The 26111-nt window shown below is 53.1% G+C and overlaps 1 long non-coding RNA gene and 1 other non-coding gene across 2 annotated transcripts; one reads left to right on the forward strand and one right to left on the reverse strand.

The window, feature by feature from the left end:
* Window positions 1-1370: 1370 nt before the first annotated feature.
* LOC122691319 lies at window positions 1371-24464 on the reverse strand. The gene is made up of 5 exons (XR_006340390.1): window positions 24333-24464; window positions 22407-22476; window positions 2409-2560; window positions 2023-2178; window positions 1371-1488 (listed from the first exon to the last, which is right to left on the reverse strand). It is a non-coding gene; the product is annotated as an uncharacterized LOC122691319 (long non-coding RNA).
* Window positions 7885-7957, forward strand: TRNAE-UUC. The gene has a single exon. It is a non-coding gene; the product is annotated as a tRNA-Glu (tRNA).
* Window positions 24465-26111: the final 1647 nt, after the last annotated feature.

Here is a 26111-nt window from a genome sequence, read left to right on the forward strand (position 1 = left end):
ATCTACGATTAGCAAGGCATGGATGAGGAGCACTCTTGTCCTCAGTCAGTGGAAGAGGGCCTGGGACAGGAGTGAGAAAGGGCACTTGGCCATGCCTGTCATACCTGTTTGATGGTGATAGGTGTGCACATGCACACAAGTGTGCCATTTATAGGAACCCCTTTAACCCAAACTAGCACACAAGTACACGAAAGCAACACATTGGAAACAATCAGTGTCCATGGACACAAAGTTAACTAAGGAAATTGTAGTACTTCCTTCCTAAAATGAACCAAATTTAAGTCCATGAATTATTTTTGGAGAAGCAGAAATTTACAAAATGCCATGTATAGTCTGATTTTTTTAAAATTTAAGATAAGAGATGTGCATCTTACAAAGGTGACTGTGTTTCTGTAGAGAAAACTAAAAGGACACACTCCAATCTCATAGGCAACATTATCCTTCTGAGTTATGGGGAAAGACCCTGGAGGTTGAAAACATAGGAGCAGAAAATCATACTTTGCATTTCACACACTTCTGAACTATGTTAAGGGTTTATAGCAGCCATGTATTTCCTTCACAATTGAAAAAAAAGCTGTAAGGACTTCCCTTCCCTGGTGGTACAGTGGATAAGGCAGGTAGATACCTGCCAATGCAGGAGTTCAATCCCTAGCCCAGGAAGATTCTGTATGCCTAGGAGCAACTAAGTCCATGCACCACAACTGTTGAACCAGTGTGCCTAGAGCCTGTGCTCAGCAACAAGAGAAGCCACCGAACTGAGAAGCCTTCACACCTCAACAAAGAGTAGCCTTGGTTTACTGAGACTAGAGAAAGCCCACACAGCAACAAAGCACATTAAAATAAGTAAATGAATAAAGAGAAAAATGCTCTAAGTGATAATAGGTGAAGAAGAGACAGCCAGCTCCCCATCCTATAAGACTCACCAGTATTACTGAATACTGCTGCTGCTGCTGCTGCTGCTGCTGCTAAGTCGCTTCAGTCATGTCCGACTCTGTGTGACCCCATAGACATCATCCCACCAGGCTTCTCTGTCCCTGGTATTCTCCAGGCAAGAACACTGGAATGGGTTGCCATTTCCTTCTCCAATGCTTGAAAGTGAAAAGTGAAAGTGAAGTCACTCAGTCCTGTCCAACTCTTAGCGACCCCATGGACTGCAGCCCACCAGGCTCCTCTGTCCATAGGATTTTCCAGGCAAGAGTACTGGACTGGGGTGCCATTGCCTTCACCATTACTGAATACTAAAGTAGCTTTAAAAATAAATGAAAAAGATGTTCATCAGAAGTGGGGTTAATCAACTTGGGAAATGGGAGAAGGAAGAGAAAAAATATTGACAGTGTTCACTCATACATGCCCTGGAGCAGAGGAGGGGTCTTGGCTGTCTGTGAAGTAGCCCCAAAGGCTGCCCCAGCCCGAGGCTGTCAAACATTTCAGATCGCAGTTCCTCCAGCTCTGATCCTGGCTCTCCACCCTCCTTTAGCAGGTAGCTGGCTTCCCCGGAGAAGTGCATGAAAGGAAGGAATGAGGCAGCCATGAAGCTCAGGACAAGAAGCCTCGATCAGGGCTATGCTGGTCTCCCCTGACTCTTAATTGTAGAGAGAGAGAGGGTGAGTATCACATGTGACTGTGAGGATGGATCCTGGAGCCAGACTTTCTGAATTCACATCTTGGCTCACTGCTTACTAACTTGAGCAAGTTCCCTCAACCTCTCTGTGCCTTAGTTTTGACACCTGTAAAACGTTCCCCACGGGATTGTTGGAAGATCAGATGAGCCAATATGCTAACTGCTTAGGATAGTTGTTGGCATGTAATGAATACTCAGAAATGTTATTTGTATTGTTATCATTCTTGGTGGTTACAGCGAACACACCCCTATCTCAAAATGTAGTGGGAATGCAGGTAGGGTTTCACTGTCACCTGTGATGCTGGCTGATACTTTGTCATAGTGGTGTGCATTAGCCAGCAGTGCTTTCAGCTGCAGAAATTCCAAACACAACAGCTTAGACAAATAAAGCTTGGTTTTACCTCAGATTACAAGAGGCCTGTGAGTTGACAGCTGCTGGCCTAGGTTCAACAGCTCAGCCATGTCAAGCCCTGTCTCCATAAGGACTTTGCCTCTTTTTCATGTGTTCTGCCTCAGTGTTACAACATGACTGCCACAACTCCTGGTGTCATATCCACCTGCAAGGCAGGAAAAAGGGAAATGGAGAGAAAATTAGAAATACCAGCCACCTATGGCTCTTTAATCAAGAAAACAAGTCTGCCCAGAACCCCCCAGCTGACTGCCAATTATATCTCATTTACTAGAACTGTATTATTTGACCACACTTAGTTCAAGACAGGCTGGGAATTTAATTCGCTTTCCAGCCGCAATTAGTGCAGATCATAAGGGAAAGGAAGGTAAGAATGACCTTGCCGAGTCTGCCACTATTTTCTTTATCCCATGAAAGGAATATCCGTGACCATGTTCAGTGAATCAGGAGTGGGTAGTGAAGTTCACCAAACGTTTTCTCAGCAGCAGAACCCTCTTCCGCTCTTGGGTTCCATCTAAATAGAGGCCCACCTGTTGTGAAACAAGAGGCAAATATTGAGCCATGGGGACCACCTGGGAGCCCACATTTTCTTGAGACAGCAAAGCTGAGAACCATGCAGACCAGGATCCGAGGCTTCCAAAGAACTCCTTTCCAACTTTCAAACCCAGACATCCTTCTGCCAGAAATGGCCATCACTACCAGCCTCAGGCCGGTGAGGAAGCCAGAAGCAATCGGGTTGCTGAACCAAGCCCTTGGCAGCAAAGGCATCTCTGCTCATTTCCTCCCGGACTTGTTAACCTGTTTTCCATCTTCCGGGCTCTCAGGAGCACTGGGCAGGCCAGCTGGAGAGTAGGCGACTCCCATGTGTGACTGCCCTAGTTTTCCTTCATGTCCTCTGAGCAGGCCAGGCTGATGCTATCTAGTTCCTGAGACCCTGCAGTGAACTCAGCCCTCAGATACTGCCTCTTGATAACAGTTTCACCTTTTCCATCTCTTTTAACAAATACCAACTCCTGGCCAAAGCCCAAACTCCTGGCTGAAGACCAACTGCTGGCTGACAGCTCCTTGCTCCTTCCCAGAAGCAAACCTGGTCTGAGACGGCCTGGAGGGTGGGGCAGGGAGAAGCAGGCCAGGTGCCCAGGACTCCCTGCCTGCCCCAGGCAGCTCAGTGCCTTCTCTGGGCCCTGGTTCCCCACAGCAAAAGGAGTATATTAGATGCTTCCTGGGGTTGCTGCTCTCTGCATGCCTTCTGCAGGCTCCCCTGGCTCACCCATCATGGCACCTGGACTCTGCCGCTGTGCCAGCCACAGATTCTGTGACCAGCCACTGGCCACCTTCAGCAAAAGGGTCCTTGCCATGGTCCCAGGCCTCAGCGGAAAGGCAGCTCGTTATTTCTGAGTCTGTGGAAAGTGCACTTTGAACACATTTGCATCAATGCAGGACACAATATCTCCCCCAGGAGGCCAGAAAAGAAGGAAAATTCAATTTGTCAAGACATCCAGCCCTCGCATCCTGCTCTTCCTACCTGCTTTCTTGGCCCCTGAGAGGCAGCAAATCCTCTTGGGCCCAGACAAAGAGGAAGGGAAGCAGATGCTGTTTCAGACGGCATTTTTCCTCAGTTCAGTGGTAGGTTTATACTTTCACAGATACGATTTTGCACCACCCTCCCACCCATCACACAGAGCAACACTTCGACTTTCCAGGGCACTCTCCCCACCCCCCACCACTGGTGCCACCTGAGTCCCTCTCCCAGAAGGACACAAGGTCCCTCCCTGCCCACCTCCTGCTCCTGCTCTACAGCCTGTGAGGTGGTGTTCCCAGGCACGCCATTTGTCTGATGGAGAAACAGGCTTGGGAAGTCCAGCCCCACAGCGGGTGTCTGACCGGGGCTGGTCTTGCAGCCTGGCACACTCGGCATCCCCTGGCTGCACCCTCAGCTCAGACCCATGCCCCCTGAGTCTCTGTCCTTCCCCTCACTGGCACCTTGGAGCTCACTCAAAACGTCTTGGGTTGGTCTCTCCTCCCCTCTGTGAAGCTTATCAGCCCTTTTCTTTTTTTTCCCCAGCTTCTCACAAACCACATGAGACAAGGCTATAGATACAACATGAGATTAAAGGCTGAACCTCATCCAGGTCAGGAAATTCCGAAGGCAGTTGCCCAGTTTATCTCCAGCCCTGCTGATACCCCCAGGGTAACTAGTCTGCTAGTGAGGTGGGGGGCCGGGGGCAGGCATGAACTGCAGGGGCACCTGGGTCCTTGGAATTTCCCGAGGACCAGATGCCCTGACTCCCCACCAGCTCCCAGGGCTGTTGCCCTCTCCCTGTCTTGGGCCTGGTTCCCACTCCCTCCCTTGATGTTGTGTCCTGAGTGTGTCCCTCTGCAGACACACTGTGTCTGTTCCCACCAGATCCAAATATGCTTACTTCCTCGTCCTTCAGACAGGCCTCTGTTGGACTCACTCTACACTGACCGTCCCAGTTGCTAAGTCAGTGCTCAGCCTCAACTCTCGGTAACCCAGCACTTTGGTCCCATGCTGTCCTTGGCTGGACTACAAACTCCCTGCCTCACTCCCACCCCTTGGTCCTCTCCTCACCTACCCCCACGCTCACTCCTGTCCTGTGGCCTTAAATACTGTACACACTGCCTGACCCAACTGCCTGCTCAGCCCTCCGCCTCAAGGTCGGACAGGCATCTTGGGCCTGTGAACCCCAACCGCCAGGTTTCCCCAAACCTGCCCCCTACACCCCACCCCTTAGATGTAGGAACTCTTCCCTCACACCCTACGTCTATTATTATGGTCACCTTTCATGTAAACTGGGGACCTGACACCTCTGGCCATCTCCCTGCTACCCTCCACCTTCCCTTAAACCTATCACCCACCTGGACCCTGTTGAAATGTGCATTTGCTCAAAGTCTTAAAATCCCCCTTTGCCCAAGTTCAGGGTCAAAAAAAAAATGCTAGCGTGACATCCTTCCATCCATCTTTTTCCTGCCCCTGCCTCTTGCCCCTCTCACTCTATTCCAGCCACCCTTGTAACTGCCATCCAAAATCCAACTCTGCCCCTGGAATCCCAAGGCTCAGTCTCCCCCTTCTTCAAGTCTTCTCAAATAATTCCTTCCCTCCTATCCTATTTTAAACTGCATCACCTCCCTGGCACTCTCTATTCCCCTTTGTGTGAGTTAGCTATTGCTGAGTAACAAGTTAGCCCAAAACGTAGAAGCTTAAAGACAGTATTTGCATGTTTATCTTACAGTTTCTATGGGTCAGGAATATGGGTGTGGTCTTGTTATTCCTCTGGGTCTCTCATAACTTCAGGCAAGCTAGGTTGGGGTCCTTTCAGGGCTGGGTCTGCATAAGGCTGTCTTATGAGGCTGTGGGCAGTAATTGTCTCTTCCCAGGCTGCCCTCAGTCCCTGGCACATGGGCCCTCCTGTGCTGCTCAAAACATCAATGTGAGCAAGGGGAAAGGGAGGGCGTGCCAGTGAGACAGACTCACAGACGTTTGTTTGTTTTTTAATTAAGTAATTTGGCTGTGCCAAATCTTTAGTTGCAGCATGTGGGATCTAGTTCCAAAATCAGGGATTGAACCTGAGCCCCTTGCATTGGGAGTGCAGAGTCTTGGCCACTGGACTGCCAGGGAAGTCCCCTCACAGGCATTTGTAACCTAGTCTTGGTAGTGCCAGCCCATCACTCTGCCTTTCCTAGTCATTAAAAGAAAGTCCCAGGTCCAGTTCAAACTTGGAGGGAGGGAGCTGCACAAGAGTGTGAGAACTCAGAGGTGTGAAGACCTGAAGCCCTGTCTGAAACTGGCAGTCATACGGTTTCTGCTGGTTTGGCTTTCTCATATCCTTCCTTCCCATCTGACGTACTCTCCTGTTCATTATCTGTCTCCTTGAATGCCCTGCAAGCTCTTTGAAGGCCAAGCTTTTCTGGGTTGTTGAAGGCTGTGTCCACACTGTTGCAGCACATAGCCAGCATTGAATAGATCCTTATTGGGTTGGTGCTTCAGGAAGTTCCTGACAATACAGAATAATAACAGCCCTCCACTCTCAGTGACTGTCCTTAAATTTTCCCAAAGTCAGCCAGTGACAGGCACTGAAGGCTGATTTCTGTAAGGGTGAAAGAGGCTAGGGTGTGGGACCCCAGGGCTGGAGTGTGTTGACTACCATGGCCATGGCCAAGGAATGACAGTCCCTATGCCCTCCCTGAGACTCAGTCTCACCCTTGTGAAATGACACTCAGTCGCAGAGCCTGATCTCAGTTTCAAGAGCTCTTTAAAGGAGTGAGGCTAATTCATTCTTTGACATATGGATTTTCAAATATTTTAAAAATTCAAAAATCATAATTTGGTAAAAAATATTTTTGGGTGACAATTTAGGATTATCTACCAAAGCTTTAAATGCACACACTCCTTGATCCAGCAAGTGCAGAGCCTGTAATTGTTGATTTTTCACTATATTCACACATAAATGCAAAGATGGGTGTACAAAGATGTGCAATGAAACTTTGTTTATTGTAGCAAAAGAATAAGAATGATAAATGTCCTCAAGTGAGGGGCCAGATAATTAAACCTGAGCATGTCCACCTGTGGAATAGCACACAGCTATTGGGAAGGCCCAGGAACCCACATGTCCTGATGTGGATGCAACATCATCTCATTTACTGAGTTAATCAACAGCTATTTGAGCATCTACTATGTTCCAAGTATTATTCTAGGCACTAGGGACACAAAAGAGCAAACTCCCTGTTCTTGGAAGCTTACATTCATGTAAACCCATACATGCACGTGCAAAGCACACCAACAAATATAACCATGCAAACATAACAGGATTCTAAAGAAAGCCCAGTGGAGCAGGGAGAGCATGGGAGACTGCTTCTTAGAGCATGGCCACTGAGGAACATCTGAGCCAACATCTGGGCAAAGTGAAGGAGAGGTCAAGGGCAAGCATCTCCCAGATAGAAGGGACAGCCAGTGCAGAGTCCCCAGTACCAACAGGCTTGCTATATTTAAAGAAGAGCAGTCGTGGGGTGGGCGGGGCACTTCCCAAGTGGCTCAGTGGTAAAGACTCCGTCTGCCAATGCAGGAAACAAGGGATACAAGGGCTCTATCCCTAAGAGGCGACGAGCCCCTGGAGGAGGAAATGGCAACCAACTCAAGAATTCTGGCCTGAAGAATCCCCATGAACAAAGGAGCCTGGTGGGCTGCAGTCCATGGGGTCGCAAAGAGTTGGACACGACTGAGCAATTGAGCACACACCTACAACAGGCTGGAGAAGCCCAAGTGGAGTGAGAAGGAGGAGAAGAGGGAGGGGAGGAGGAGGCAGGGGGAGGCTGAGGTCAGGGAGGTGGGGTGAGCAGAGGTTGGTGGGTGAGCATCAGATGGGTGACAGCCACCCATCTGAGCTGGCTGTGGACTACTTACCCTTCAGGATGCAGGCTCAGGGGCAGGTGATCTGGTGCAGCTGCTGAGATTCCACCCTGGTGGGGTTGGGACCTCAGCTGCCTGCTCCATGCAACGGGCTGAGTTTTTCCCCAGCACCCCTCTGGGACTGTGGGAAGGGGATGAAACAATGGTGGGAGCCTGAGAAGGAGGCCACTGTGACAGCCTGGAGAGGACAGCAGCTTGGACCAACGCAGACGGATGAGATTCTGAGTATGTTCTGGAGACCCAGCAGAACATGCCGTTGGGTCAGATTCAAGGTATGAAAGAGAGAAGGGAATCACTTGTAACTCTTTGGTCTTTGTCCTGAGAAACTGAGTGAATATGAACCCTTTTACTAAGATGGGAATAAGTGAAGGACAAGCAAGATTTGGGGATGGGAAAAGTGGAAATTAAGAGTTTGTTTTTGGGAATTCCCTGGTAGTCTAGTGGTTAAGACACCATACTTTCAATGCTGAGGTCACTGGTTCAATCCCAGTTTGGGGAACTAAGATCCTGCAAACCACATGACACAGCCACAAAAAAAAAAAAAAAAAGTTTACTTTTGATGCATTAAACCTGAGATGCCCTCTGGGGGCCATGCAGAGAGTCCATGGAGGGCAGGCAGCTTAGTGAGTGGACTTTAGTGGGGAGGAGAGGCTGGGAATAGATGGGGGATGGAGGAGAGTGTTGGGGGTGGGGTGGACTGGGTTTCAAGCTGGGTCTGGATGCGGTCACTGAGGAGTCAGTGTGGGCTAAACTGACGGCCCAGGTTGGGGATCTTTTGTGAACACATCCATGTTTAGTAATGGAGACAAGGAAGGCACACAGATGAAGAAGAGGAGGAGGTGTATCCAGGAAGCCAAGTGAGGAGAGGCCTGGGGATGGGGGCGGAGGAGGGGGTGCGGGTGTGCAGGCAGGTGGAGGAGCAGTCCAGTGCTGCCAGGAGCTGAGTGTACGTGGACAGCAGAGGGTCACTTCTGGCCCATTGGGTGGAGGTCCTTCAGCTTTCAGGCTTAGACAAAGCCAGAGTCAGGGCAGGGCGGGGCCCACAGGGGTTGCAGGGGGCTGCAGGGACCACAGGGGCCAGAAAAGGAGGTGGTTACAAAGATAACACCTGTCAAGAGAGCCGAGGGAATTCCCTGGCAGTCCAGTGGTTCAAACTCCATGCTTCTACTGCAGGAGATACAGGTTCGATCTCTGGTTGGAGAACAAAGATCCTGCGAGCAATGAGGCCCCTCCTCCCCCCAGAAAAAGAGCCAAGGAATAAGGGATAGGCACAAGGTCTTGGAGTTTGGGTTTGAAGATGAGGAGCATTCCAGCATGTTCTGACAGGGAGTGATCCAGGAAGCCTGAGAAGTGGGTTCAAGCTGCAGCAAGACGATGCACAAGGCTCAGGAGCTGTGACTGAGTGGGTGGTGCAGACGGACTGGAAAAGGCTGAGTAGGTCCTTCTAAGAGATCTGGAGGCCCAGGGAGGTGGCTGTGAGGGCTGCGGAGGCACAGAAGACAGGGAGCGAGCAACCAGGGTGGCTGAGACCACTGTTGTGGAGAGAGGGTCCTGAACACAGACAGCTTCCCTCACCTCCTCCAGCCAGGCGAGGACTCGGGGGAGGCAGAAAACTGGGCCACCCAAGGTCGAGCTTTGCCGGGTGAATAGGAACATTTGGGGGGCAGTGTTGGGAAGAGGAAGAGAGATGTCCGTGGATTGTCCTTATCACACTCAGTTCCCAGAGCCCTCGCCCATACCCTGCTCTGTTTCACCCCCACCCTGGGGCAGGCACCACTTTGAACCCTTTCTGCACTGATGACAGGGGGTTTGCAGCTGAGGAAGGGCTCAGTAATTGGACAGAATCTCTGGGAGGGGCCATGGGGATTAGTGACAAGGAGAGAAATGCGGGGGTCAGACCAGGAGTGGAAGAGGCTCCAAGGAGCCCAGGACCCTCACTTTCTGAGGACTCAAGTGCTCCCTTTTCTTCCATTGACCTTGGAGATGGCTGCAGTCCCTTCTGAGTCTCAGATCCAATAGTTTGATCCAGAATTTGGAGGGAACTCCAACCAGGGGTAGGAACACACCCACCCCAGCCCTCTGGGGTCCTCATAGCAGCCCTGCCTAGCATCACAGCCACAGCCCACTCTGCCCCGTCTCAGAGACCCTGAGGTCCATGTCTTCCTTGACCTGTTCTGAGAATGAGCAGGAGGCCACAGGACCCTGTGTGTGCCCAGCACTGTGCTAGGCCTCATGGGGAAAGCAAGGGAAGGAGGAGAGGGTGTGCCCCTGGCATCCAGCACTCCTGAAGCTGAGCCCTTTGCTGCCTGTCGCTGCCAGGTGAGTGTCACCTGTGAACAGGTGCACAGGCCTCAGGTGGTGGTGCACACTCACCCATACCAGGCAGTGGAAGACCAGGGCATGGGCCTGGGTGCTGGGTGCAGACAGCTGTCTTTGCAGCCTGGCCAGCTCCTCCCTTGTGTTGGGGTCCAGGGGAGCCCAGCTCAGGGTTGTTTTGTCTCACACAGGTGTCACAAATGTAGAGTGCAAGCTTGAGCCTGCAACCTCCACTCTATGATTTGGCTGGGAGGAGCTGAGCACCCAGGGTCCCCCTCAGGTAGGTGGGAGGAAGCAGCCATGGTACAGGCCACCGGTCCCCCCCATGTGCCCTCGATCCAAGCATCTGCCCTGGCAGCATCATCTCATGCCGGCTGTTTTTCCTAATGGAATCACAGCTTGCCAGACAAAGCAACAACATTCATAAAATGCCCCAGGCATAACAAATCTTCCCTTTGAATGGGTCATTTGCTGAAGGAGATGCCACTGATGACTCATTCCATAGATCAGAGAGTCCTGGCATTACAGACAGCTGAAGCTGAGGAGTCTTGAGAGAGGATTATTGCTGGTCTTTGTGCCGATGGGCCTACGGAGCCAAAGGGGACACAGGTGTGGCCTGTTCAGTGTTAGCTCAGACTCACTTCAGGAGCAGTAGGGAGGCATTTTTGGACTCTGTCCCTAACTCCTGATGGTGGACCACATTGGGAACCTGCCCCCTTGACCCAGACTCCCCAGTGTGACCTCTGGACCAGGATGTCGCAGGCTGCAAATGACCACAGCAATATTTCTGTCCTGCCGGCTCTTCCAGAATCCTGCCACCACCACCCCCATCCAGAGATGGATTCTGTTTCCCCTCTCCTAGAAATTGGGCTGGACTTTGTGACTGCTATGATAAATAGAATGTGACGGAGGGATGCAGGGGGACTTTGGAGACAAGGATACAGAAGGTGATACGACTTTGACCGCCGTATTCTAAGGAAGCCCAGCTCCTACAGGGCTGTATGTCTGTGCCCTGGTGGACAGTTCCAGTGAAGGCAGAGGGTCTGGGCTAGCAACCAGCACCACACACAGTCATGTGAGGAAGTCCATGTGATTCTACATGACACAAGTCATGTGATTCCAGTCCTGCTGTGAGCCACCCTAAGCTAAGCGGAGTGCAGCAGAGACAAGATATGCCTGCTGAGGACTGCCCATGTTATAGACTCGTGAGCAAAAGAAATAACGGTGTTGTTTTAAGACAGTTTGGGGATGGCTTGTTATTGAGTAATAGACAGTGAGAATGCTGCCCTTGATGATCTCTTGGACTTCCCTGAATTTCTCTGACCCAGGGATGCAGCACCTGCTCTGTGGATGACCGACTGAGAATATGGGTGGACACAGAGTTCCTTGTCCTGGGGGAGCTCTAGTACATTTGGGTCAGTGAGAGCTACTCCAGAGGGTCTGCCATATGTGGGAGAGGAAGTGTCTCATTCCTGGAAGTGGTTTCTATTTATATTTTTTTAAGATTTTTTGATGTGGACCATTTAAAAAGTCTTTACTGAATTTGTTACAGCATTGAAAGTGGAAGTGTTAATCACTCAGTTGTGTCTGACTCTTTGCGACCCCATGGTGTAGCCTGCCAGGCTCCTCTGTCCATGGAATTCTCCAGGCAAGAATACTGGGGTGGGTTGCCGTTTCCTTCTACAGGGGATCTTCCCAACCCAGGGATCAAACCCAGGTCTCCTGCACTGCAGGCAAGTCCTTTACTGTCTGGAGCCACCAGGAAAGTTCATATTTACAACATTGCTTCTGTTTTATTTACTTATTTTGCTTCAAGGCATGTGGGAATCTTAACTCCCCGACCAGGGAGCAAACCCACACTCCTTACATTGGAAGGTGAATTTGTAACCACTGGACAACCAGGGAAGTCCCTGGGGGTTTCTGTTTAATGGGAAATGTCTTCTTGGTAGCAAAATGTTTGGTATTAGTTTTGATATTTGGTCATTTTCCCAAAGGTTGTGAGGTCTGTGAATCCCTCCTGTGATCTTAGAGCTGTGGCCTGCAGAGAAATTGCTTTTTTTAAGCCTCCACTGAAACCCAGTAGTGACAGAGCTGCTGTGAGAGCAAAAATGCACTAAGCAGTGTGAGTCAACAGGGTGTCAAACAATACACTGAAATTCCCTGGAATAAGTTTCACCAAATGGGGGTCTGTGATTTTGTTTAGAATTCATATTGTGTGATTACGCCTACAGCAGTAATGCCCACAAAGTCCTTTTCACTAGAACAACACTGACCTGTTTTTATGTGAAGGGACAAGCAAGCACTCAGTAGCCCATTGCTTCCATCTCTTTGGCTGGATGGAGGTGCCCTGTATGGGTCACCATGGGGTTCCTGATCAAGGTCACTGCCATCAGTGTGGACAGAAAACATCACTAAGACAGCGGGAAATGTGGGCTATAGTGTCCTCATCCATTTCACACTTCACTGGCCCACACACATATCCAGCAATTCTCTGCCCTCTATCCCAGCAACCTGGGAACCCACATCCCAGGAGGGCCTCAGCTCCTGGAATGCACTGAGCAGACTTCCCCATCAGCATCCTCTCCTGAATCTCTGACCGTTGATAAATACACCCCAGTTTGTGAATTCATAATGAAAACTAAAAGCATACAAATAATTGGAACTGGAGAAGGAAATGGCAACCCACTCCGGTATGATTGCCTGGAAAATCCCATGGACAGAACAGCCTGCAAGCTACTGTCCATGGGGTCACAAAGGGTCAGACACGACTAGTGACTAAACAACAGCAAAATCTGAAACACCAAAAGCACCCCCCCAAAAAAAGTAAAATTAATAGTGCTCTATGTTCATTACCAGGACCTTCTTTCCAGTCTGCATCAGTTTCCGGTGACTGCATGGCTTGTTATTATCTCACGGTTCTGGAGTCGGAAGTCTGAAATCATGGCTGGTTCCTTTGAGGGCTGTGATGGGAGGATCTTTCGACGGGCTCTCTCCTCAGCTTATGTCTCTTCACCTCACCTTCCCTCTGGGCCTGACTCTGTCCAAATTCCTTCTTTTTATAAGGACACCAGTGATATTGGATTGGGGCCCACCCCAGTGACCTCATTTTAACCTGATTACATCTGTAAAGACCCTGTTTCTGAATCAGATCACATTCTAAGCTAACAGAGTCAGGACTCTAATATATGGATCTGGGGGGACACCATTCAACTCCTGATACAATGAAAATTGTATTTGAGTTTATGTTTCTCCCTTTAGTAGGACTGAGGATGACTGCACAGTAGCCTAGACCAGCATCAGGGTGATTTGGCAGGCAGAGGGCAGAGGGCACTGCCCTCAGGCCAGGAGGCCAGCTTTACCCTGTGGCCTTGGCCAGTCTCAGTGGAACCTCAGTCTTTCTGTGATAAGGCTTAGACCGAGTGGTCCCTTTGGGCCTTTCTGTCCCTGAGATTGCTCAGGGTCACTTGTCCCTGGCTTTAGTTCACATGAGGCATGGAGGCCTGTGCTGGGCCCACTCAGTGTGGGTGTGAACAGAAGTGTGGCGGACACCGGGGCACTCAGCCAGGCTGCTCAGGGTGGATGTGCTAAGGAGACACCAGTAGGCCTCCCGGGGAAGGGCCAGGTTCTTGTGGGATCAAGAACAAGGAACCCTAGTTTCTCTTTCCCGCAGACTTTCCTCACTGCCAGCCCTACAGGAATTTCCCTTGAGGGCTGGATGGTCAGAGAAGAAGATGACACTCCTGAAGGGCAATGACTAGGCTTAATGCTAGAGCAGAGGGCTGGGCAGTGCATGATGAGAGGCTGGTGCCCCTTCCCCCAACAGCTGCTGCAACTCCAGAGTAGAGAGTGTGGCTGAGGGACCATGGGAGGCTTGGCAGGGAGGGGCTGAGGAGTAAGTAAACACTTTGTCTTCCTTGCTTTCGCCTCTTCCGGGGCCTCAACATCAAGGGCCAGATGACAGGATATTCCTCTGCCCCCCGCTCCACCCCCCAGGGGCAGCCTGGCTGGCCCTGACACCGGCTGGTCCAACCCACTGCCCAGCCCCCGCCAAGTGTGGCTGGTGCACACTGGGGCAAAACTGAGCAGGCATAGCCCTCACCATGGAGGAGTGGGGATGATGCACATCTCACCTAGCACAGCAGGGAAGCCAGCCCTGTAGCTGCAGTGAGGCCCATCTGTTTCCGGGCACGAGCCCCAGCCTGGAGCTCCCTCAGGGAAGCACCCCAGGAATGCCCAACAAGGGCTTAAATCCAACAGCAGATCCTAAGTCTGGGACAGTGGGAATAAATAGTTGCTTAGGCAAGTTTCACCCTAAACCAAGACTTGGGGACAGTAATTCTTGCAGAGCAAAGATGGCTGTGTGATTGCTTACTGTCAGGAGGTTTGCCCAGGCTTCCAGGGTTGGGGTGCGGGTCCCACTGCTCTGGTCTTGGCAGCACCTGGCTCAGCCTGCCCTGCCCTCCTCTCCCTAGGCCGCCTCCTGTAGGCCTGGAGGAGCTGGGCATAGGGGTGAGGACCAGTGGGACCATGGCCCAGGCTTCCAGAAACACATGGGCCACGGGTCTGGAGCTCACCAGTGAGGCAGAGGAAGGGGAAGAAAGGACAGACAGCTCAAGTGGGTTGTTCCTCCTAGCAGCCTGCAGGGCTGCCCTGTGCCCCCTCAGTTCCCCTCCCCAGCCCTGCAGGCAAGCATGGCCGGGTGGCCCCATTTCTCACCCCTATCGATTATGCTGGCAGAGCCCTGCAGCACAGGATGTAAATCATCATCCTTGGGGTATTTAACCCAGGGAGGGTTAGCTGGAGGTGGCATCCCTTATAAATCCTGCATCTGATATTTTTATATTAATTCCTAGAGTAGCCAGATTACTTTTTATTCCACTGACTATTTATTCCACTGACTTCTTCATTGACTAGGAGACATTTCTGAACAGTGCGTATCTTGTGGAGCATCAGTCATTTAGTGGGGTGCTTCCTCTGGTTGCAAGTTTTTTCATTAATGTAAAAGGAATGAAAATTCCTTTGCTTCAAAGACTCGGTCTTTGGAAATAACAATGCACAGGCCAGCCAGAGTCACTGCTGCCAGCACCACCACTGCCATGTATATGCGCTGTCTGGAGGGGCCTGTGAGCCTCTGACTAAGGGGCAGAGTCCCCTGGCATCCTCTCTTTCCTCTTTTTCCCCAGTCCCCCTTGGCCATGCACAGGACCTGAATTAGCCTCTGTCAAGGGACCATGGCTTGGCAGAGACCAGGTCCCCGAGAGCCAAACACGTGGTCATCAGGATGATGGCAATAACCGTCTTGCTCTGAGGACCCAGTTGAAGACATGGGTGTTAGGGGAAGAAAGCTGTCTGCAAATACAGGTGTGTCCCTGCAGAGGAATGGAGCAGACATGTTCTGGGTGATGGTGACAGCCCACTTGCTTTGCAGATGAGAGAATCATGTTTGCTGGAGACTCTCTGAAGCTCCACCCCATGCAAGAGTTGGATGGCAGTAGAATCCAGCCAAAACAAAGAGATGACCACCCTTTACCTGCACAGTGAGTGTGCTGGATCACCCAGTGGACTCAGTCGGGTCTGAGTCTCCCATGAGGGACCCAGCTGAAAAAAACGGGTGTTAGGAGGAGACAGCTGTCTGCAAACACAGGTGGGTCCCTGAAGAGGAGCAGAGAAGGTGAGTTCTGGGTGGGCTCCCAGCAAAGCCAGGGCCATGGGCATCAGCCAGGGGCAGATGGAGGCTGCAGAAAGGGAGGAGACACAGAGGAGGGGAGGCTCACTGGGAACAGGGCGTGCGAGCAGCAGAGTGAAGCAGGCACCTTCCATTTTGAGATCCTCACCTGTGTCTCTCCCATTGCACCATGCTCTGGGCAGCTGATCCCCACCCAGTGGGCCGGGTACCAGCGGCATCAGCAGCCCCAGGGATCTAGTCCCGAGGACAATGTGTCACCCTACCCCCACACCCAGAGTTAGAACCTGGGGGGCAGGCTCACAGTGTGTTTGACCAGCCTTGCACTAGAATTTGGAAACCAACAGTGAAGTGAGGGCAAGAAGCCCAGAGAAGGAACAGCTGGGTTTGCACCTCAGCAATCTGCCTGGAAAATGGGGCACTGCTCCCACCCAGGCGGGTGTTGTGACCCTGAATGAGTTAGAAGCTCCAGTCCAGGGCTGCCCCCATGTAGGTTCTCCACAGCCATGAGCCATTCCCACTGTGCTCACTCAAGGCCGGCCTCCTCTTCTAGGAGAGATGATTCAGGCCTCAGAGCTTTGCCTCCCAGGGAAACCTCACTCAGCTTTTCTTCCAGGGGTCAGACATGCATAATTCAACCTTTAGGATTTTGAGATTGCTGATAAATTACAGATACAAATGGGTAACCAGGCAAAGCCCCTCTGCAGCCTGGGTATCCACCTGGGAAATAAAACAGAGGTCACTCCCTCCTGCCCCCCACCATAGGCAAGGTCGCAGGAGCCCCCAAAGACGAAGGCTGCTTGCATTTGTGGGCAGCTGCTTCCAAGACAACCGTGAAGAAAACAAAAAAAGGTTGTGAATGGTGTTAGAGAATCAGCTGTATCCAAGCGTCTGGATCCTGTAAGGAAACAATTATGAGGCAGGAGCGAAGCTTTAGAAGATCATAGGTGCTTCATCCAAACTCTTCTCTTCCATCCCTGAGGTGGACTCCTGATGAGGGTCTGGGCAAGTCCCAGGAGCGAAGGAGGTAAGCTCGGGGCCCCGGGGCGGGGGTAGGGAGGAGAGCAGGCACCCAGGTGCCTGCTCAGTCCCGGCCTCTCTGCATCAGTCTCCCTGTTCATTCATTGCCTGACACAGCCATGGATGAAATGACTAGGACAGGGAGTGATCTGGCCATTTAGATAAATACATCTTGTAGACCAGCCATCAGGTTCCTGTGGGTAGGAGGGGGTGGGGGTTGGGGAGGGGAAGGAGAGTTGCTGTGAGTGAGGAGGATGCTTCTAAGCTTCTGAATCAGCTTTCCACGAGACCCCAGGGATCTGGGGCAAAGAGAGGGTCTGAGACAGGCCTCTGAGGGCCATTGCTAGGGGGTGGGAGATGGAGGGGCGGAGTGGGAGGGCAGAATTATCCACAGACGTGGAAAAGCCGAGGTTCAGTTTCTCAGTTACAGCAGTTTCTCAGTTATAGGAGTGGTTGAAAATGTGGTTCCGGGTGTCCTCAGAAGTCACCTAAGGGAAACGAGGGGCCCTCCCTGAAATCAGTGTGGAGTCTTGGTGTATTGATTGATTAGAACCTTTCTCCTGCCCCCGGGAGATGTCCTGTGTGGAGAACAGCACAGACACAGTGGTCCCTTCTCTCCCATCCCCCACCACCTGAGTGCTCATCTCACAGCTGTACTAGGAGGTGGACTGCTGTGCCCACAAAGTTCACATGGGCTTCCTTTCAGTTCCATCCATGTGGTTTCCGTGAGCCAGGTCCTAGGCCTTCCTGTGTGCCCCCAGCCCACCCACACCCACGTGTGGTGGAAAGACAAGCCCAAGTTCTGCCTGGCTCAGCCAGGGGGCCTCCCTGTGTGGCTGAGTCACAGCACAGACAATCTGTGGTGAGTTCTTCCATGGTAGCCTCATTCAAGGACAGGTTACAATTCGCAGAGGTTGCAACTGCATCCACCCCTCACAATGCAGCCCCTGTCTTGGGGGGCAGGGCAAGGGCTGAGCAGCACACACAGGGTAGTAGAAGCAGCCCCACCAGTGGCTACTTGGTGTCCGGGCTGGAGCTGGGCAGAGAGCAGCCGCAGGGCTCCCTGGAGGTCCTGGGACAGAGCCCGGGATGGGCAGGTAGGGGCCTGTCTCTAAGCCAGAAGGGAGAAGCTTCCAGACATGATTGCATCTGACCTTCTCCTCATGTCTCCTTTCTCTGGCGTAGGGCCTGCAGTGAGCCCAGCTCCTTCGTATTCCTGGGCTTCAGCGTGGGGGAACTTTGTAAAGTTTCCAACCCACAGAAAATTGCCAACCTCTGTAGGCTTGAGGGGGACCCACGATCTCCACACAGAGCCCTTCTCATTCCTGTGGACCTCTGTGGAGAGAGGAATTGGGGGTGGGGAGTGGGAGAGCTGCTCTGAGTGAGGAGGGTGCTTCTATGCTTCTAAATCAGCTTCCTGAGAGACCCTCACCCCCAACCCTGCTGGCCTGGAGCACTGAGGTCTTCAGAACCTTCCAGAACCTTCCTCAGTTGAGCAATCCCAGCCCAGGGCCAATCCCCAGGGAACCTGGAGAAAGAGAAGCTCCCCTTGTTGAGGATCCCTGTATCCTTCTGTTTAAAGGGTCAGAGGGAGGAGAAGGATTCTGAGCTTTTAAGAGAAGGTCTCTCAACAAAACACTTCCTGATGCTCATCTGACACTAAAAACCTATTCAAGTCATAAACTTCTCCTGTGGAACACGTCTCAAGAATGTATTTATCTAAAGGGCATCTGTGTTTGGTCTCAAACTCAAATGCTCCAAATGTCAGGCCCTGAATGATTTATTTGGGGCCTCCTGTTCCCTCCCTGTGAATTGTCTTCCGGCTCCAGCCCTGCTCCTGTCACCCTTTCCACTGATGTTTACAGACTCAACAGGCTTCTGTTCACACCAAGGAGGCAGCCCAGAGGGAGTTGGGGGCAGAGGGGTGTGAGTGTGCACCGGTAAGGACTGATGCTGTCACAGCAGATGGCCCTGCCCTACCTCCTGCCTCCTGAATGCACCTTGTGCCTCTGCCCAGGCTGTCTTCTTAGCTTCCAGGGCCATTCCTCACAGCAGGTCATCCAACTAGCACCCTGAGTCCTCATCATGTCCCCATGGAGAGGGCCGGGAGATAAATCCAGCACAGTTAAACCAGGAAGCAGGACTTCCCTGGCTGTGCAGTGGTTAAGACTCCATGCTCCCGATGTAGGGGATATGGGTTTGATCCCTAGTTGGGGAACTAAGCTCGCACATGCTGCAGGGCATGGCCAAAACAACAACAAAAACAAAAACAAAACAGGAAGCACACTGCGTGTGTGTGTGTGTGTGTGCTCAGTTGCTTCAGTCGGGTACAACTCTTTGCGACCCCATGGACTGTAGCCTGCCAGTCTGCTCTGTCTGTGAGATTCTCCAGGCAAGGTTGCTGGGGTGGGTTGCCATATCCTCCTCCAAAGATCTTCCCAACCCAGGGATCAAACCCACGTCTCCTGCGACTGCTGCAACGCAGGCAGATTCTTTACCACTGAGCCACCAGGGAAACCCAGGAAGCATACTGGGTTCCCTTCAAATTGTTTAGATGGAGCATCTGAGTATTGGCTAGGGAGAGTGGTATCTTGGAGCCCAGACTTCTGAGTGACAATTAAGAGTTGAACAACAGAGGGGGCCAGAGGCAGGCAGGAAGACAGAAGGAACAGCCAGTGGAGGTCAGTGGCCACAGAACACGTAGGGAGTCTGAGACCATTGGAGGCAGGGTGGCTCGGGAGCAGAGGGAGGTAGGCCCTGGAGAGGGGCTAGATGCTGAGCTCCCAGCCCCAGCAAGCAAGCCCTTGGGTCTCAGGCTGCTGCACAGAGTCCCCTGACAGCCCTTCATCACAACATATTAACATGCATGAGCTCATCAGCCCCTTTCCAAAGAGGCCCCTGAGAACAGGGCCCTCCAACGCCCACTCTGCCTACAGGAGGCAGGGGTTTCAGTAGACGTGGTCAGGCTTGGTGCTGGGTCTGCAGGGGAACAGAAGATTCCCCAGGACGAGAGAGAGTGTGCCCAGGGGGAACCCCAGCAAGACTGCTGCTGTTGAGGGTGGGGGTGGGGGCTCTGGCACTTTCAATCCACCAGGAAACAGAGTGGAAGCTGCTGGATCAGACAGCCCACTGGGACTCAGCAGGCTCTGGTTTCTCTGCTCTCCCCACAGCGGGGGAGGTTTGGGCTAGGAGCCTGCCCAGCCCCCCAGGAGCCCCAGGGTAAAGCCGGGAAGGTGTTTCTTAGAGCATCAATGCCCAATAAGTACATAGCCATGTATGACTACTTAATTTTACATTATTGTAAATTCAGTTCCTGAGTCGCACCATCCATATCTCAAGTGCTCCACAGCCACACTTGGCTAGTGGCCCTCACATTGGATGGAACAGAGGAGGAAGTTACCACCATCACAGAACATTCTGTGGACAGCACTGGGGATGAAGGCCAGGCTGGCCAGCTTCTCAGCAAACAGGGGTGCTGAGGGGTGCCCACCTGGGCTGGGTGAGGTGTCTACAGCAGAGCTGGGAGCTACCTCCCAACCATGCACCTAGGTTCAGATAGCCACCTTTAGGGAGGTGTTAGAGAGGAAGCAATGGTGGCACCCTAGATCTACCCGAGACAGCACTCCCCACCTCCCCTGGCCACCTGGGGCTGCTGCCATCACTGAACAAGGTCTTTAGGAGCACTTCCTGGATTGGGGTGGGGAGAACGGGGGTCAGTCAGTGCCCTGCTGCTCGCGGGCTTGTCTGTAAGCACAGGTGGCTGGGGGAGCCACACAGGTTATGCCCTCCCACAGGCAGGTGGCCAGCCCCCCTCCCCCTCCTTTCCAGGGATGGCGGCACCCCCACACACACACTGCCTCAGCACCCGCAGGCCTGAGATGGATGTAGAAGCAGCACACCGTGCCTGGAGCTGCACCCACCCCATCCTGGGCAAGGAGGCCTCAGAAGCCATTACAGGACATTAAGTCAATGGACTTCCTATTTGTCAGCACACCAAGAACACAGCAGACATTTTCCACTCCTAAAGATTGCCTGGGTCAGAGCATTCACTCTGCCAATCCTGCAGGCTGTAACCCTCTCAGAGACCAGAACTGCACCTTCTAGAGGGGTGAGGTGAGGCTGCCAAGGAGGTGCTTCATGGGGAGACAAAGACCCCTTATCCCTGCTGGGGCAACAGAGGAAACCCCAAGGCCCACCCTGTCACTTCCCCCACTCCCTGTGGGCAGCACCATCCCCAGAGCTCTGTCTTCTTTGCCCAAAGTCAACTCCCCGGGACATCTGCCCTGACAGACACCCTGCCCCATGCCCCTCCCCATCTGGGGTCACTTGTGAATGCTCTGTGTGTCTGTACCTTATGTGTTGGTGATTGTCCTTGAGAAGCACCCCAAAGGAAGGGTCTTGGCTTAGCTCACTGTAGTTTGAAAAGGGTGCTGGGAAAATAGTGCCCAGCAAGTATTTATTAAATAGATGAACTTTTCAAGAAGAGTAAATGGTAAATGTGCAGATCAGGTGAAATACAGACTCGGATGTGAATTTTTGAGCAAAAACAAGGCTCAACTTCATGCTTGTTGATCATTTTAGGTTACATGACCAGGGAGGGACATCCAAGGCCCCTCCTTGTAGACCCTGGCTAAGCAACCCTGCCACAAGGCAGACCTCCCTGGCTTTGTGATTCTGCCCACCTGAACATGACAGGTAGCATATGCTACCTGTCACCAGTTTTGTTTTGTTTTTCCACTGTGGGCCACAGAACAAATCGAGAGGCATCATCCATCTTACCTGAAGGTTTTGTCATTTCAGTCTGGAAACTGGAGAATTCATAAATAGGTTTTGTGATGGTAAAGGTAAGCTTAATTTTTCATTCACCTCTAGCTAATAACTGATGGAGAGGTTCGCCTTTGCTTCTAGAAGCAAAAGGGAAAAGAAAAGGCTTCCCAGTGACAGGATAATTTGTCAGAAAGTTATGAATGAGCACAAGCAGGACTGTATAGGAAGTGTGTATTGAATGACATGACATACTGGCTTCTAATTGCTGCTGCCTTTCTGATCAATAATACATGTTTTCAAAAAACCTTCTGTTTGCATTTACACAATGGGCTGTAACTACTGCAAAGGATCCATTAAGACCTATTTTAAAAAGTGCATTCGTAAAAACTTGTCTAAATCTGCATTACAAGGCAGATTATGAAACTGCCCTGGGAGATGTTTTTTCTAAAGAGCATTCAGGTCATACCTGTTGGACTGGCCAATTCGAGCTCCCTGTTACTGCTATGGCTTGCTTGTAAGCTAGGTCAGTCCTTCTCTTTGGTGTCCTTGAGGCAAGAGGCAGGCACTGCCAGGCCTGAGGCCCCATTAGGTTCCAGTGGTCTCCAGCCAGTGGTACCCTTGGGCTGGGGACTTGATGTGAGCAAAGCCCCCAAAGCCTGGGTGAGGTATGAGCAGAAATCAACCCACCACTCCCGAATGTGTAATTACATGCTCAGATAAGTGCTGCGGTGGCAAAGAGGACTCTGGGGTTCTAGGGCTCTCTCTCCTTCCACTGAGAAAGCTGTAGGTCCTGTGGGGAGGGCTGGAGACAGGCATTGGCTCCTGCAGGCTGGTATCATTGGCTGCCAGCCCCATGCAGGTGTGACTTGTTACCTGTGCAGGTGGGAAGCCAGAGCTGGGGCAGCAGACAGCCCGTTTTAGGGGTCACCTGTGTTCTGTGCTACCTGAGCTAGGTCCACTGACCACTCTTGCCTCAGCTCAGCTTCCACAGCTGACGGGAACCAGTGATAACAAGGACAGCTCCTGCCCATTGCCTCGGATTCACCTGTCCTCAGGCACCTAAAGGGAGAGAGCTCTGCTTTCCTGAGGCCCAGAGATGTTGCAAACATGCTGAGGTCACACAGACCAGAGAGAGATGGCTTCGATACAACTCAGAGCCTACCTGCAACCTTCACACCAGGTCACTGCCCCCAGCCTAACATCCAGACAGCACCTTGGACTTTAGAGGACCCCTGGAAGAAGAGTCAAAAAAAAAAAAAAAAAGCTCATTTTCTAGACAACCAGAAACAGTGCTGATTCTGTCAAAGCTTCATTTGGGTTCAGCCTCACAGCACTGCCAGGTAGTTACTGTATTATTACTCCCATGTTCTAGTACATGATGAAGACCCCAAGGCCCCAGTGATGCAGCTAGCCTGGTTCTTGTGCTGTGGGGAGGAATGGAGAAGAGATTCTTCCAGAGAAGAGGGAGGGAAGCAGGCAAGGGAGGAAAAGGAAGAACAGAGGAAGGAAGGGAAAAGAGCAAGGTGGGGCCAGAAATTCAGAGGAGAAAAACAACTCCATTGGGGTGGCCCATGGAAGGGTGACTGGGGCAAAGAGTTGATGTCAGGCCTCCTGGTGGAGATGGGCCTTGTCTGGGACTCATGGGGGTCTCATAGATATGCAGGACCCAAGGCCAGAAAGCCCAACGCTTCACCTCTGCCCTCTCCTAGATGATTATCTGGTCAGGTCTCTGGGCATACACATGGGGGCGAGTGTACATCCGTGTCCTGCACATGACACAGGTATATGCTCATGCATACATGTGTACATACACAGACGGGGATAAAACTACACATAGGAGGCTCCCTGGACTTTTTTCTAAGAAGAAGGCAATACCCCCACCATAGTCTTAGATGTCCTCTCAAGACCCCCAAGGGTGGTGGTGGGGAAGGAGTGGAAGGGCCTGAGGGGATCAGGCAGGAGCACAGTGTCCAATGGGCCCTTGAGGTGGTCACCCAGAGCACGACTGGACATCCGGCCTGACCAGTGTCAGCCAAGGCTTGGCTGGGGCAGTTCCACAAGGGTGGGGCCAGTTGGAAAGAATGCACCAGGCCACCCCCCTTCATTCTGCATCCTCCTGTCACAGAAGTCTGTGTGTAACAAAGAAGTCTCTCTTGGGATCTCCCTTCCTAACTCAGGTCCCTTCGCTGTGCACAAGCCTGAGCAGCTCAGCCTTGGTGGTTACTATTAGCACCAGAGGTAGCTCGCCCACACCCAGGGGAATCCCCCACAGCCAACTCCAGCCCCAGATGTCCAAGAGCCTGAAGCCCTGGGAGGGTGAGGCAGGCAACATAAGGTCTGGTGGCCGCAGGGTGGCTCTCCTGAGCTGATAGCACTGTGCCCTGGCCTTCTGCCAACAGGCTGGCTTGGACATCTCAGGGGGCAGAGCCCCCAGCCAGCCTGTCTCAGCAGCTCCTCCTCCTCATGGCGAGTGACTTCACTTTGACTTCATATCTGCAGTGATGTGCACAGCTCTTACTCAGCTCTGAGCTCAGCCAGGCAGGAGGGCGCAGCTCTGTGCACAGCAGGAAGAAAAGACCCTGAAATAGGGGCACCTCAGGCCTAGGGACCTGGGATCCTCCCACCCCAAGCTCCCATGTGCATCCCATTCCTCTGTGCCCTGGTGGGGGCCAGACCTCAAAAGGCAGCTGGGAGGTGGGAGGAGAACAGTGGACTTTTCCCACAGGAGCCTAGTACTCACCTCCCCCCTCACCCCAGGACCTCCCATGTTAGGGACCCAGAGTCTTCCCTCTTTAGTATCAGATGTGTTTATAGGCATCATTTCTTGGTGCAAAAATTAAATTCTTTTGGGCTCCAGTTCCTTCTTGTTACTTGCTCTGCTACCCTGTCAGCCCCACATCCTAAGAACTCTAATGTGTGGTGGGGGGGAAAGGGTATTACCCTCCAAGCATTCCGTTAACGCTGGCTCCAGGTCTCTTTGAAAGGTGTGCCCGGTCAGATCCCTGTTTTCATTGGCTGGACCAGTCTTAAAGAGGGGTTCACAAACTAACGCTAGGACACCCCCAGAGGGACTACAGAAGCCACTCACCAGGCGCACCCCTGGAGTGCACAGAAGGCGCCGGCTCAGGGTCCCTCGCGGGGGCTCTTCCCCTCCTCCCACCTTCGGCCGCCAGAGAGGCCGCGCACCCACCGCACCTCCCCCCTCCGCGAAATGGCGGAGGATGCGCCCGTGCCCGGAGCCTGGAGGCGGGGCACCTGCCTGGTCTGCAGGTCCCTTCCGGCTCACTCCCAGCCAGTCCGCCCAGAATCCGCATCCCCGCCTGGTTTCCCTGCCCTCTCTGGGCGGCAGGGAAGGTCGAAGCGCAGAGACAGCGAGAGGGCGCACAGGCTGAGGAAGAGTGACTGTGCGTGCGGAGGTGCACGGCTTGGGGCTGCGGCTGCCAGGCCGGTACCCGGACCCCGCACCTCGCCCCTACTCGTGCCCCGCCCGGCCTGCACCCCGCGTCCGGCTCTGGTCTACTAACCCTCGCCCTGGGGTAAGCGCACCAGGGATCGCCTGGGGAGGTACCCGGCGCCCCGCCTTTACTTCCGCACCCTGGCCCCGCCCCCCCGCCACTCCGCCCCCCCCCACCACGCCGCCCTCACTGCCCCGCCCCGCCCCTGCTCTCGCCTCGTGCGCAGCCCGCGCCCTCCCCTCCTCAGTCATGTGCTCCGAGCCCCGAGCACAGCTGCGGAGAGTGCCCTGGAGCCCGCGCCCCGACGCTCGGTGCCCGCAGTGTTCACTGAGTCCTCCGCTCCAGGACGGGCGGTGCTGAGCGCCGCACCCCGCTGCTGAGCCCCCCAGCCCAAGGAAGCGTCCCTCTCGCCGCAGCCGCAGCGTGCATCGGCGATGGCGAAGGCGACGGCCAGCGCCGTGGGGCTGAGGTTGCTGCTTCTGCTGCTGCCCCTGCTCGGGGAAGGTGAGTTCTGTCGAGGACTGGTGCCCGCAGCGGCCGGGGTGAAGTTGGAGCCGTGCGGTGGAGTGGACGCGTTTGAAAATGCCTTTCTGTTCACGGCGGGCAGCGGGCCAGGCAGTTACTGGCCACTTGGGCTCCACTGGGAGTGGGGTGGTGTGGCGGGCAGCGCGCCTCGGGCCCCAGGCTGGGTGGGTCTCGGCCGGAGCCGGACACGGGCCAGGCGCCTGTGCCCAGGGCCCGAGTCGCAGCCACGCTCGCCTGCCTGGTTGCGCCTCGGGCCACAGCAGCGTCTCGGGGCGAACCAAGCGGATCTTGTTGGCGTTTTGGTGCAGGTAGGGGAGGACGGGTAAGGTAGCCCTAAAAAGCCTGCCACTGGGGCAGGAGGAGTTGTGTTTCTGTAAACGATTGCTCCATTTTGGTTTCCTTGTCACACTCCACGTCGGTGCGTTTCTCCTCCAGCTCTGATATCCTCTCTCAGGTGAGAGCGGAGGGGATCTGATCTTTTTAAAACGGTTGCTTTTCCTTGTGAGTTTTTGCCACCCTACTTCTTAAAAATCCCCCAAGCCTGTGGTTTTTAGGGAGGCTGCCCTCGAGGGCCCGCTCAGGCTGGCCCAGCGCCACCGGCCCTGGCTCCAGTCCCACCCACTTCTTTAGAGTCCCCTGTTGCTGCCCCACAGGGGTACCTGAAGGTGCAGCCTTTGGCACCGTTTGACGGTTCGGGGCCAACATGCACCAAGCGCTTTTACCATCCTGGAGTGGAGTAGGGCTGTGTGTTGTCAGTATCAGTGCTGGGAGGATTCGAAGTGGCTTTGCAGAGGCTGGTCACTGCCCCCACCTCCAAAACTCTCAACAGATGAATGAACCCCAAGGCTGTGGAATCTGCTTCTTACCCCCTGCCCCCCGTGGCCACG

The sequence above is a fragment of the Cervus elaphus genome, unplaced genomic scaffold (assembly GCF_910594005.1).
Source record: "Cervus elaphus unplaced genomic scaffold, mCerEla1.1, whole genome shotgun sequence".
Taxonomy (NCBI): Eukaryota; Metazoa; Chordata; class Mammalia; order Artiodactyla; family Cervidae; genus Cervus; species Cervus elaphus.